This window comes from Triturus cristatus, chromosome 3_1, assembly GCF_964204655.1.
Source record: "Triturus cristatus chromosome 3_1, aTriCri1.1, whole genome shotgun sequence".
NCBI lineage: Eukaryota > Metazoa > Chordata > Amphibia > Caudata > Salamandridae > Triturus > Triturus cristatus.
Window position 1 is genome coordinate 818,467,845 of NC_140583.1, and position 11,064 is coordinate 818,478,908.

At 48.7% G+C, this 11,064-nt stretch overlaps 1 pseudogene; it reads left to right on the top strand.

Annotated features, from left to right (window-relative positions):
* The first annotated feature begins 1,143 nt into the window (after positions 1-1,143).
* LOC146861108 (uncharacterized) lies at positions 1,144-10,673 on the top strand (annotated as a pseudogene).
* The last annotated feature ends 391 nt before the right edge of the window (positions 10,674-11,064 follow it).

Consider the following 11,064-nt stretch of genomic DNA (forward strand, 5'->3'; position numbering starts at 1 on the left):
GACCTTGTTTCCTGAAAGAGGCATAGATCAAATTGGTCTATAAAGGTCCCTCAATCAGTGGATTCCAGTTTGTTCTTTAGGCCAGCAACATTCAAGGATATCACCGTCAGGAATGTTAGTACTTTCCGGCTGCATTGGGGGCATTACTTTGGATCAGTTTCTCCCTTTGCTGCTTTAGAGCTATACTTTGGCTGTATGCTCCTATTACCCGGGACATCAATTCCAGATCTTAGTCTGTCTAACTTCGTGGGCCTACTGCCCAGTTCTGGCTCTACTGAGGTGAAAGCACATTACATGGTTTGGAACCCTTTATAGGGCAGGGGCTTGTACATTGACCCTTCTCTTCCCCCTTCCCTTTTCATACGGGCATTGGAGGGTTCGATCTGTGGCTCTATTCTTCCTTACCAAGGCCCAAAGACACACTGTTCTACGCAGGATATATACACCAGGTTCACTTGTGTCTTAGTACCACATAGATGGACCGGTGATGTGAAAATATGTTCCCGCTTGGTGCTTGAAATGAATTCACTCCAAGGGTGAATTCCATCCTGATGTTTCTCTCTCACCCCTTCCTTCTTGTTTCCCAGGTTCCTACTGTGAGTTTGATAGCTTGATACGTCCAGGGAGGGCAGGCACTTTCAACAGGTCTGCTCTACATGAACTTGACACAACTAATATCTAATTTCCCTTCAGATCTCAGTTGTCGCACACTCCTTTACCTCAGTACAAACTCCAACATGTTGCATCACAGAGGTACAGCTCTGGGTGGAACAGTGTGCAGAACGTGACACCTAATATGCAGACACATAAGCAGAGAAACACTAAGTAAATGTAACTCCTACTCAGTAAACAAAACAAATGTCATGGTGAATGTTGTCTAGACTAAATAACATTGAACCACAAAGGCCCTCATAACGAGGGGTCTGGGAATTGGACTGCATTAGAAGGAAACATTTGCAAAGTTTAAAGTTTTTGGCATCTGCGAAGTTTACCTAGTTTCCCAGTTTACCTTTTCCTTTGCTAGCACAATAGAGAGATGAACTCCGCCATGGCCCGTCACAAGCCCAGCTGCTAAAGGAAGAGGGTTACGCATGGGGTGAGCTACATCCCGGCATTGGGGAGTTTCCTTCACGGAAAGCTGTGATGCCTTTCGGTGAAAGCCAGAGTTCACTGGAAACCCCAAAGCTGATCCACCTGCTTTTGAACAAGACCCTCACCATCTGGATGTGGAACGTGAGGACCATGTACGAGACAGGCAAGAGAGCCCAAGTGGCAGTAGAGATGAAAAGATACAACCTTGCCCTGCTTGGCATCAGCAGGACCAGATGGACAAAGCCCAGACAGAAAAGACTGGCTCCAGGAGGAATGCTGCTGTATACTGGACAGGTGGAAGAGAATGCCCAACATACTCAGGATGTAGCACTAATGCTAGTGTCAGCAACCAACAGAACTCTGATTGAAAGGGAAGCCCACAGCCCTACAATCATCACAGCAACCTTTCACACAAAGGAAAAGAGGATTAATATTATCCAGTGATTAACCCACAAATGACAGAAAAGAAAAGGGAAAACAACATTTTTACAACAGGCTCCAGCCCATCCTGGAAAATGCCTTATGAGAGACATCACCATACTGATGGGGTACCTCAATGCCAAGATTGGAAGTGAAAACACTGGGTACAAAGAAGTCATGGGCAACCATGGCCTTGGTGACATGAACGAGAATGGTGAAAGGCTCATACAGCTCTGTGTCTTGAACAGTCTGGTGATAGGTGGTAGTGTATTCTCACACATAAGAATACACAAGGCAGGGGGCATGGATTAGCACCAGCCAAGATGGCTGTGTGAAGCGAGAGCTTCATCTGGGCGTTTTAGAAAGCCCGCATTATCCGAACATTATCCGGCAGCTGTGCTGCAGAAATAGTTAGCGGGGACCCCGGAGCAGTGCCTCTTGGCCGTGGGAATGCACCAATGTGAGATACGGAGCCAGGCCGGTTCGCAGGAAGGCCGAGCAGGCGACTGCGATGTACGCGGAGTCATGTGATCTAGGAGCCCAGCAGCGAGCGATAGGCCGGTATGTGGAGCAGGAAAGGACCACGGTGCGGGGATCGAGTCCGGACCCCTGACATATCACATCGCCTGGGCACAGCAGGCTTGAGGACTCCTGCAGTCGGAGCGGGTCCTGGGCGTAACCATCGAGTCGGCCGACTCGTGCCTGGGACCCCTGGGGAGGCTGTAAACATACTGATGCAGCATGACAAGGGACCGTGAAGAGTCGAGCCTGCATCTGGACCGGTGAGAGTGATTTGCGCGAACCGCGTGGGAGGAGGCGATACCTGAGCGGCCTTCAGGGACGGCAAGACGCGGGCCTGGAGTGCTCAGCGAGTCGCAGGAGACTGCTTAAAAGCGGTGGCCCATGACCCAGTGCACACTGGGTAGGAGGAGCCCTGGACCCAGTATTAAAGTGGGGGAGACAACAGCAATGGTATAGGTCCCTGATCTGGACCAGGCATTGCCACCACCTATAGAAAGGTGCCCCGGGAGACTGGCAGTGGGCATATGACACGGGGACCGGTGCCCCCCCTTGACCATGTACGACAGGGGCATACCGAGGAAGAAGTGAGCAAAATGGCAGAGGGGGCTCGACCCCACCAACAAATCTGGGCGGAACTGAAGTGGAGGAGGTCCTCAACTTACAAAACCCCCGTAGTAGGGACAGAACAAGGCCCGATTGCCCGGCTGATGGTGTGGAAAGTATGATGTTCCCCTGAGAGAGGAGCACATTGGAAGTGCTGCTACCAATCACCCATAACTGTGCGAATGAGACTGTAGGCTCTAGGGTGGGTCCATCTAATATTCTGCTCCCACACTAGCGGCCGAAGAGCGAATTTCACTGCAATCCAACAGCCGGATCGAAAAACGACAAGTTACGCAGGGTAGTCGCAGCTCACAGTGGGGATAGATTCTGCCAAGATGAAACCAAAGGGTCCTCCCCCCCCGGTGCAATCCAACAAGCTGGATAAGTATGCAGTCCCACGACAAGCGGCGGCAGAATATGGAATGGAGGCCAAGGAGGGGACGGCGGAACCATCCTTGGGAGCAATCATGGCGGCCATTCAAATGTTAGGTACGACTCTAGAGTCAAAGATAGATAAGGTCACGATCGAGATGAACTTGATGAGAGCAGATATGCATAAGACCTCGGAACGAGTCACCACAGCAGAAACAAACATTGCGGAGTTGCAATCCACAACATGCAAACTGGAAGAAAGGGTTCAACACCTGACACATCAACACAAGCAAATGGCACTGCGGCTGGAGGATCAGGAAGGGAGGGCCCGCCGCAATAATATTAGGGTGGTTGGAGTCCCGGAGGGGGTAGAGGGCCCGAGCATGGACCTGTTTCTAGAAGACATTATATTGAACCATCTTAAACCAAAAAGACATTCAACCTTCTTTACAGTAAAAAAGAGCGCACAGGGATCCGATTCCTCCGGGCGAGGCCGGTGGCCCCTCCTCACACAATTATAGCCAGAATTCTGAACTATGGGGATCGAGATGCTATATTACAGGCGGCCAGGATGCATGGTGATCTCCCATATGAGAATTCAGTCATACCATTCTTCCCAGACTTTACCCTGAAGGTGCAGCAGGAACGACGTACCTTCGATGGGGTGAAACGTACTCTGAGGGAGAAAGGAATAAAATACATGATGCTCTTTCCAGAAAAGCTCAAAATGATCAACAATGACAAATCATGGTATTTTACTGTGCCATCAGAGGTTCAGCAATGGCTGGAGGGGGGAACCCCCTCAGAAACATAGCTGACGACAGGAGGAGGACTGGCGGGAAAGCCGGAGTCACAATTGGGAGTCCCTGAACCGACAGAGGGCAAGAGATTGGAGATATGATTCAGAGACTCACGCTCGAGAAGTCCTACGGTCAGAGTGGTGAAACCTGGACAATAACAACTACGCCAGGGTTCGACGGATCGCATATACTGCGGTTTCAGTAATACAGGTATAGGTTGAGAAGTGGGGATTGGGAGCCGAGGACCGAGGTCATAGACATTTGGGTGGCAACTCATGGCCACGATGGAGTACTACATGGGACTAAGCAACACAGCGACTTCATCTTTGGGGCTACATGGGGCCCCTGGGAAGATTATAGTGGCGGTACCAGCCAGCCCCACGTCAGTTGACTGTTCCTATCAGGCGACAGGCACTCTGCTAGTTGGGGATGTGGGCAGTTGTAGACCTACCAGGCAGGGTAGCAGGGAGGGGAAGAATTGTTGTTTTGGGAGTTTGTCTGCTAGTCTTTTATATAGTTGGGTTACGAATGCTTCAGAACCAAGGTTAGGTCAACAGAGGGTTAGACCCAAGAATTACAGATGCACAGTGATCCACTAGGGAGGGTTGGGATCGATGGGGCGGGGAGGGTGGATGGGAGGGAACGAATGCATAAATCCCCCGGATGGCTGAGCAACAATCTAGAAAGTTAAAAATAATCTCTTGGAACGTGAACGGTCTGGGAGACAAGATAAAGCATACTATGGTGTTACAATATTTACATAGGCACTCCCCAGACATAGTGCTCCTATAAGAGATGCACCTCAAAGGTAATTACTTAGCTCTGAACCGATTCCGCTATACACTCCTAGCACATGTCGGATTTACAATGGGATTTAGGGGTACTGCTATACTTGCAAAACATTTGGTGCCACTAGTTGTGAACCACAAATGGTGCGATCACATGGGACCTGCCCTGTCCGGGACGTGGGAGGAACAAGTTGTGAACATTTGCTCGACATACGTTCCCCCTCACCTGCAAGGGACTACACTCCCAGATCTTAGTAAACGAATACTCGAGTTTCCCCAGGGCACCCTGATTCTGGGTGGAGATATGAGCAACACAATGGCCCCAGACATAGACAGGGATACGACCCCCTCAAGGGTGGGGATACCCCGAGCGTTGAGACCTTTGCAACCGCACTAGGACTGGTAGACCTTTGGAGAAGCCACAACCCCAGGACAAGACAATACACGCACATATCGGCTGTACATGGCAGCGGGTCACAGCTCGACTACATTTTCACACACAGTATATCAGTGGGACTTTTTCAGGGAGCGTGCCACAAGGCATGAGGGATATCAGCTGATTCGCCGGTGGAGGTCCACATGTGTGGTCTGTTGCGGGACTAGACTCTCCCGCCAAGGCTGGACCCCTTCCGCTTCAGGGACAAGGCGTTTAGGGAGCAGTTTGGAGAGCGAACGCACCAATACTTTGCCGAAAATATCGGCTCTGTGCGGTCTGACTGTATATTATGGGAAGCATATAAAGTGGTAGCCAGGGACTTTGTGCAAGCGGCGACAGGGGCAAAACGTAACGAGAAACTAGTGCAGAGTGACAAACTGGAGCAGGAGATATTGAATCTGGGGCGGGAGCTGGGTCTATGTGAGAGTATCGATTGTGGGGTTTATCCGGGGAGGGTAATGATCACAAACACGCACTCCAACTTAAACAAAAGGAACTCAGGGACCTGGAAGAAAATGCTGCATGTACGCATGCGATTGCAAAACAGAGGAGGGTCTATGACCTAGGTGATAAGGCAAACAAACTAATTGCTTGGCTGTAGAGAAGGGATAGGAGTCGAAATTGGGTTTCTGAAATCCGAACAGGGGAGGGTGTGCAGAGTGGGACTGGGGCAGAGCTAACAGAAATATTCGCAGACTATTACAAGAATCAGTCGCAGACCGAATGGGGGGGGCGGGGGGGGGGAGGACTGCTTCGAACTACTGAAAGATATGACGCTGTAGATTTTGGGGACAGAAGATAGGGAGACGTTAGACCTAGACTGGACTGTGGCAGAAGTAGAAAGTGCTATATGTGACCTCCAGTCGGGGAAAGCGGCTGGCCCGAATTGACTCCCTACGGAGCTGTACATGTGCGTAGCGGGGAAGCTCGCCCCGCACATGCTCAACATGTTTCTGGGGGCGAGAGACGAGGGCCAACTCCCAGAAGACATGAGGATGGCAACTATAGTGGTCATCCTGAAAAAGGGTAAACCCCACAATCGATACTTTCACATAGACCCAGCTCCCTCATGAATTTTGAGGCCAAAGTTTTGGCGAAGGTTCTTGCCAATCGCTTGAGCCCAGTTATCCAATCCCTGATACACCCGGATCTGTCCGGCTTTATGCCACACAGGAGCACTAGACTCAATCTCCATCGACTCTATAGTGTAATGCACATGACTAAAAAGCACCCAGTCGTACCGGTGGCTATCTTGTCCCTTGATGCGCGAATGGCGTTCGATAGTATTGAATGGACATATTTATTTGCCATGCTGAACAAGATAGGACTGGGCCCCAGTTTACGGAACTGGATACAACTGCTGTATACTGCCCCGTTGGCCTGAGTAAGAGTTAACAGGAATATCTTCAGAGTCTTCCCACTTAATAGGGGCACTCGACAGGGATGTCCGTTGTACCAATGTTGTTTGCACTGGCGCTGGAGCCGCTGGCCACCTGGATACGGGGTGACCCACTGGTGAGAGGCATTGATTTGTGATGCAGACGACATCTTGCTTTATGCCCACAGACCTCAAAAGACATTCCATAGGCTCATTCATATAATACGGGCCATCGGTACATATTCAGGATACTGCATAAATTGGGATAAATCCCTAGTGTTTCCCCTAACATCGGCATGTCAAGAGATGGTGCAAAAAAGACGTTAAAATATCTGGGCATAAGGATCACTAAGTCGGAGGAGGAGTTTATGCAATTAAATGTACAGGCACAGTTAGACATACTGAAGGAGGACGCGACCCATTGGAGGCGATTACCGGTCTCCCTTATGGGTAGAGCAATCTTATTTAAAATGATGGCCCTTCCACGCCTGCTATATGAAGTACAGAACACCCCTCATCGGATAACGGAGACCTTTTTTCGAGCTACTGAGTCCGAGCAGCAAGCGCTGCTGTGTGTGTGTGTGTGGGGTTGGGGGGGGGGGGGGCAGCCCCAGGATCGCACTCAAGAAACTTCAGAAAGGAGTATACGAAGGGGGGTTGGCAGTGCCGAATATTAGGAAATATTTTTAGGCCTCTCAACTGGTTAATGTTAATGGCTGGGTATTCGCACCACTCGAGGAACCGGCGTATATGGTGGACAGATGGGCAATGCGCAAAGGCAGCTACCTGACTGAATTATATCGGAAAGGGAGAGGAAATACACATTTACCAATCCACACATTGACAGTAATAGAGGTTTGGCATAAAGCAACAAAAATGACTGGCTGGGAGACTAAACTCACAGAGCAGACACCGTTATGGGAGGGGAACCCCCTGGGGGACGTGCAGTGTCTAGAGGGCTTCCGGAAATGGAGCCTCATAGGGATCGATCGTCTGGGAGATGTCTGGAAGGGAGGGAAAATGATTGAATTTGACACCTTGAGGGAGGAATTCCAGATGGGGGGGGGGGGGGGGAGGAGAGTTTCTTCGATACCGGCAGTTAATACATGCGCTCCAGGGTTACTTGAAGGAAGGGGACTTGATACCGGAATATGCACCACTTGAGGACAGACTCCCCCTAGATCCCATGATCGACAAAGCTATAGCCTTCACATACAGAAAACTTGTGAATAACTCCCCGGACTGAATGATACTCCTGAGGGAGGCCTGGGAGTCAGATATGGGTCTGCTCGAGGATGATGACTGGGCCGAAGCCCTACAGAGCCCCAGGGAAATAGCTATTAGGGCAAGATTTAGACTTATCCAGCTTTGTATTCTACATCACTCCTATGCTTCCCGAATGGTGCAATTTCACATGGGTAATTGCCTGTCCGAAGATTGCACGAGGGGCTGTGGTGAGAAAGGGACATTCTTCCACATATTGTGGTCCTGCCCCATAATTCAAAAGTACTGGGAGAGCTTGACCCGAATAATGACAGTGGTGGTGGGGGCGGCGGTCCTGACGGAGCCAAGGTGGCACATCTTGGGAGTAACAGGGGAGATTGTATGGCCACAATGATCCAGGACTTGGCTGGCCTTAGCAGGTGGAGTGGCCAAGAGAAACATTGCCTGGGCATGGGGAGCAATGGGGAGCAGGGGAAGCCCCGTCACTGGAGTCCTGGAAGTGAGACATGGACTGGTGCCACAGGGCGGAACAATCGATTTTTCAAAGTAGGAGTTGCCCATGAAAATGGGAAAAGATATGGGGTGCATGGGCAAAGTACAGAGGTGACTGATCAGTGTTATAAAGAATGCAAAGGACTTTTGCAGAAGCTAAGAGGTGGATGATTATTCGGATCGTACTGAGCGTAGCAATGTACTGCTGGAAGTGATATAGTATGCACCTTATGATACCGGTTGTAACCACCAATCCTTCAAATGTATGCTGATATATGATCTTGATCTGAAGCATGTTTGACGTGTTTAATAAAAAGATTACAACAATTTTTTTAAAAAGAATACACAAGGCAAAATGGGTGTCACCAGACCATTCAACAGAGATTCAAATCGACCATGTCTGCATTGCCAAGAAGTTCTGGAGGTCCCTGCAAGATGCAAGAGTGATGTGCAGGACGGGCATGGTATCAGACCATCATCTTGTTGTGGCCAGGCTAAAGCTAAAGAAAGCATTATTGGAACAGACAAACCAACACCAATGATATAGCACCACCCTCCTAAAAGATGCACAGAAATGGAGTGAATACTTAGTCACCCCCAGTGACAAGTTTTAAGTCCTGCAATAACTAGAGGATGACAAAGACTCAGTAGAAAGTCAGTGGGAGAAGATCAAAGAAACACTTACATCAACCTGTCAAGAGGTACTGTGTCCCAAGAAACACTAGCATAAAGAATGGCTCTCCACCAAGACTCTCCACAAAATCCAAGAGTGAAAGGAAAAGAAAGCTGCAGTCAACACCAGTATAAATAGAGCAGAAAAAGCAAAAGCTCAAGGCCAATACACCAAAACCAACAAGGAAGCACAGAGCCTAAGAGCAGAAAAGCAAAGATTTATCGATGGTGTTGTCACAGAAGCCCAGGAGGCAGCAAGCCATGGAAACTTGAAAGAACTCTACGATATAACAATGAAACTCTCCAGCAGATACAGCAAGTCAGAAAGACCTGATAAAGACCAAGCTGGGAAGACAATTATGGTAACAAATGCCAACAAAGAAGATGGGTGGAGCACTTTGAAGAACTGCTGAACCAGCCTGTGCTATAGTCTCTACGAGACATACAGCCAACTGACAAAGACTTACTTATCAACTGTAGCGGACTAACCATGGAAGAAATACAACAAGCCATCAAACATCTGAGAAATGGGGAGGCAGCAGGACTTGACAACATTTCTGCAGAGGCCCTGAAGGCAGACATTGAAACATCAATAGATGTGCCCTACGCCATGTTTGGAAGGATCTGGTAAGAGGAAAATGTGCCATCAGACTGGAAGGAGTGATATCTCATCAAAATCCACAAGAAAGGGGACCTTGGTAACTCTGCAAATTACAGAGGGATAACGCTTCTATCAACCCCAGGAAAAGTGTTCAACAGAGTCATCCTGAGCAGAATGAAGGAGAAAGTCGATGCTCAGTTGCAAGACCAGCAATTTGGCTTTTGCAAAGATAGGTCCTACATAGACCAGATTGGGACACTGTGCATTATCATTGAGCAGTCTGTTTAATGGAACTCACCCCTCTATGTCAACTTCTCCGACTATGAGAAGGCATTCAACAGCATGGACAGAGAGACCCTTTGTAAACTCCTCCACCTCTACAGTTTGCTAGATAAACTTTTAAGAATCATCAGAAACTCGATGCAATGACCTGCTTGGTAGTCTATGGAGGGCAACTCACTGAAGCCTTCGAAGTGATTACCGGAGTCTGCCAAGGCTGTTTGCTCTTGCCTTTCTCTTCCTGCAGGCCATTGACTCAATCCTGAAGCCATCCACATAAAGGAGAAGAAATTGGATCCAGTAGACACCGTGAACGCAGCATAACGACCTTGACTTTGCAGACCTAGTCCATACCCATCTGCAGCTGCAAGAGAAGGCTGTCAATGTGACAGACACATCTGCACAATTTGGCCTCAACATCCACAGGGGAAAAACCAAGATCCTGAAGACTAACACTGCCAGCACAACTGCAGTCACTCTTGCAGATGATGCACTGGAAGAAGTTGAGACCTTCACCTACCTTGGCAGTGTCATAGACAAGCAGGGCAGCACTGATGCTGACGTGAAGGCAAGAATCGGCAAAGCAAGGGCTGCCTTCATTCAGCTAAACAACATCTGGAGCTCCAAGGACCTAATACTGCAAACAAAGATCAGGCTTTTTACCACCAATGTAAAATCGGTCTGTCTGTATGGAGCAGAAACTTGGAGAACAACAGTGACCACCATTAACAAAGTCCAGACCTTCATCAACACCTGTCTGAGAAAAATCCTCCAAATTGGCTGGTCAAACACCAGCAGCAACAAACACCCATGGAAGCAGCCTTCCCAACTATATGCTCATGAAGAAATCAAGAAAAGACGCTGAGGCTGGATAGGTCACATCCTCCCCCAAACCCACGTCATACACCACCAGGCAAGCCCTGACCTGGAACCCACAAAGGAAAAGGATAAGAGGAGGGCAAAGCAACATTTGGCTCTGAGGCCACGACGCTGACTGCAAGGAGATGGGTTACACCTGGAACCAAAACAAGCCCAGGACAGAGAAGGCTAGAGAGTCCTGGTTGATGGCCTATACCTCAGGAGGGGTAGTAGGCATAAGTAAGTAAATAAGAATAGAGAGATGAGTGTCACTGCATAGCTGTATACATTTTCCTTTATCAAAACCTGCCAAGCTTGCAAATGCAGGCAGAATTTTGCATTGTATGTTAACTTTTGCAAAGATTTTGTATGTAGCATTGTAGATGTCTGTACATTGTTTCTCTTCTTTTTGTGGGAATTTTATACTGGTGTTGTGCAAGAGACAAACGATGTTTTCTGTAATGAATAACATAAGCAAAACCATCTTGTTAATGCTAAAAAAATAAAATTATGCCAAGCTTATGTTT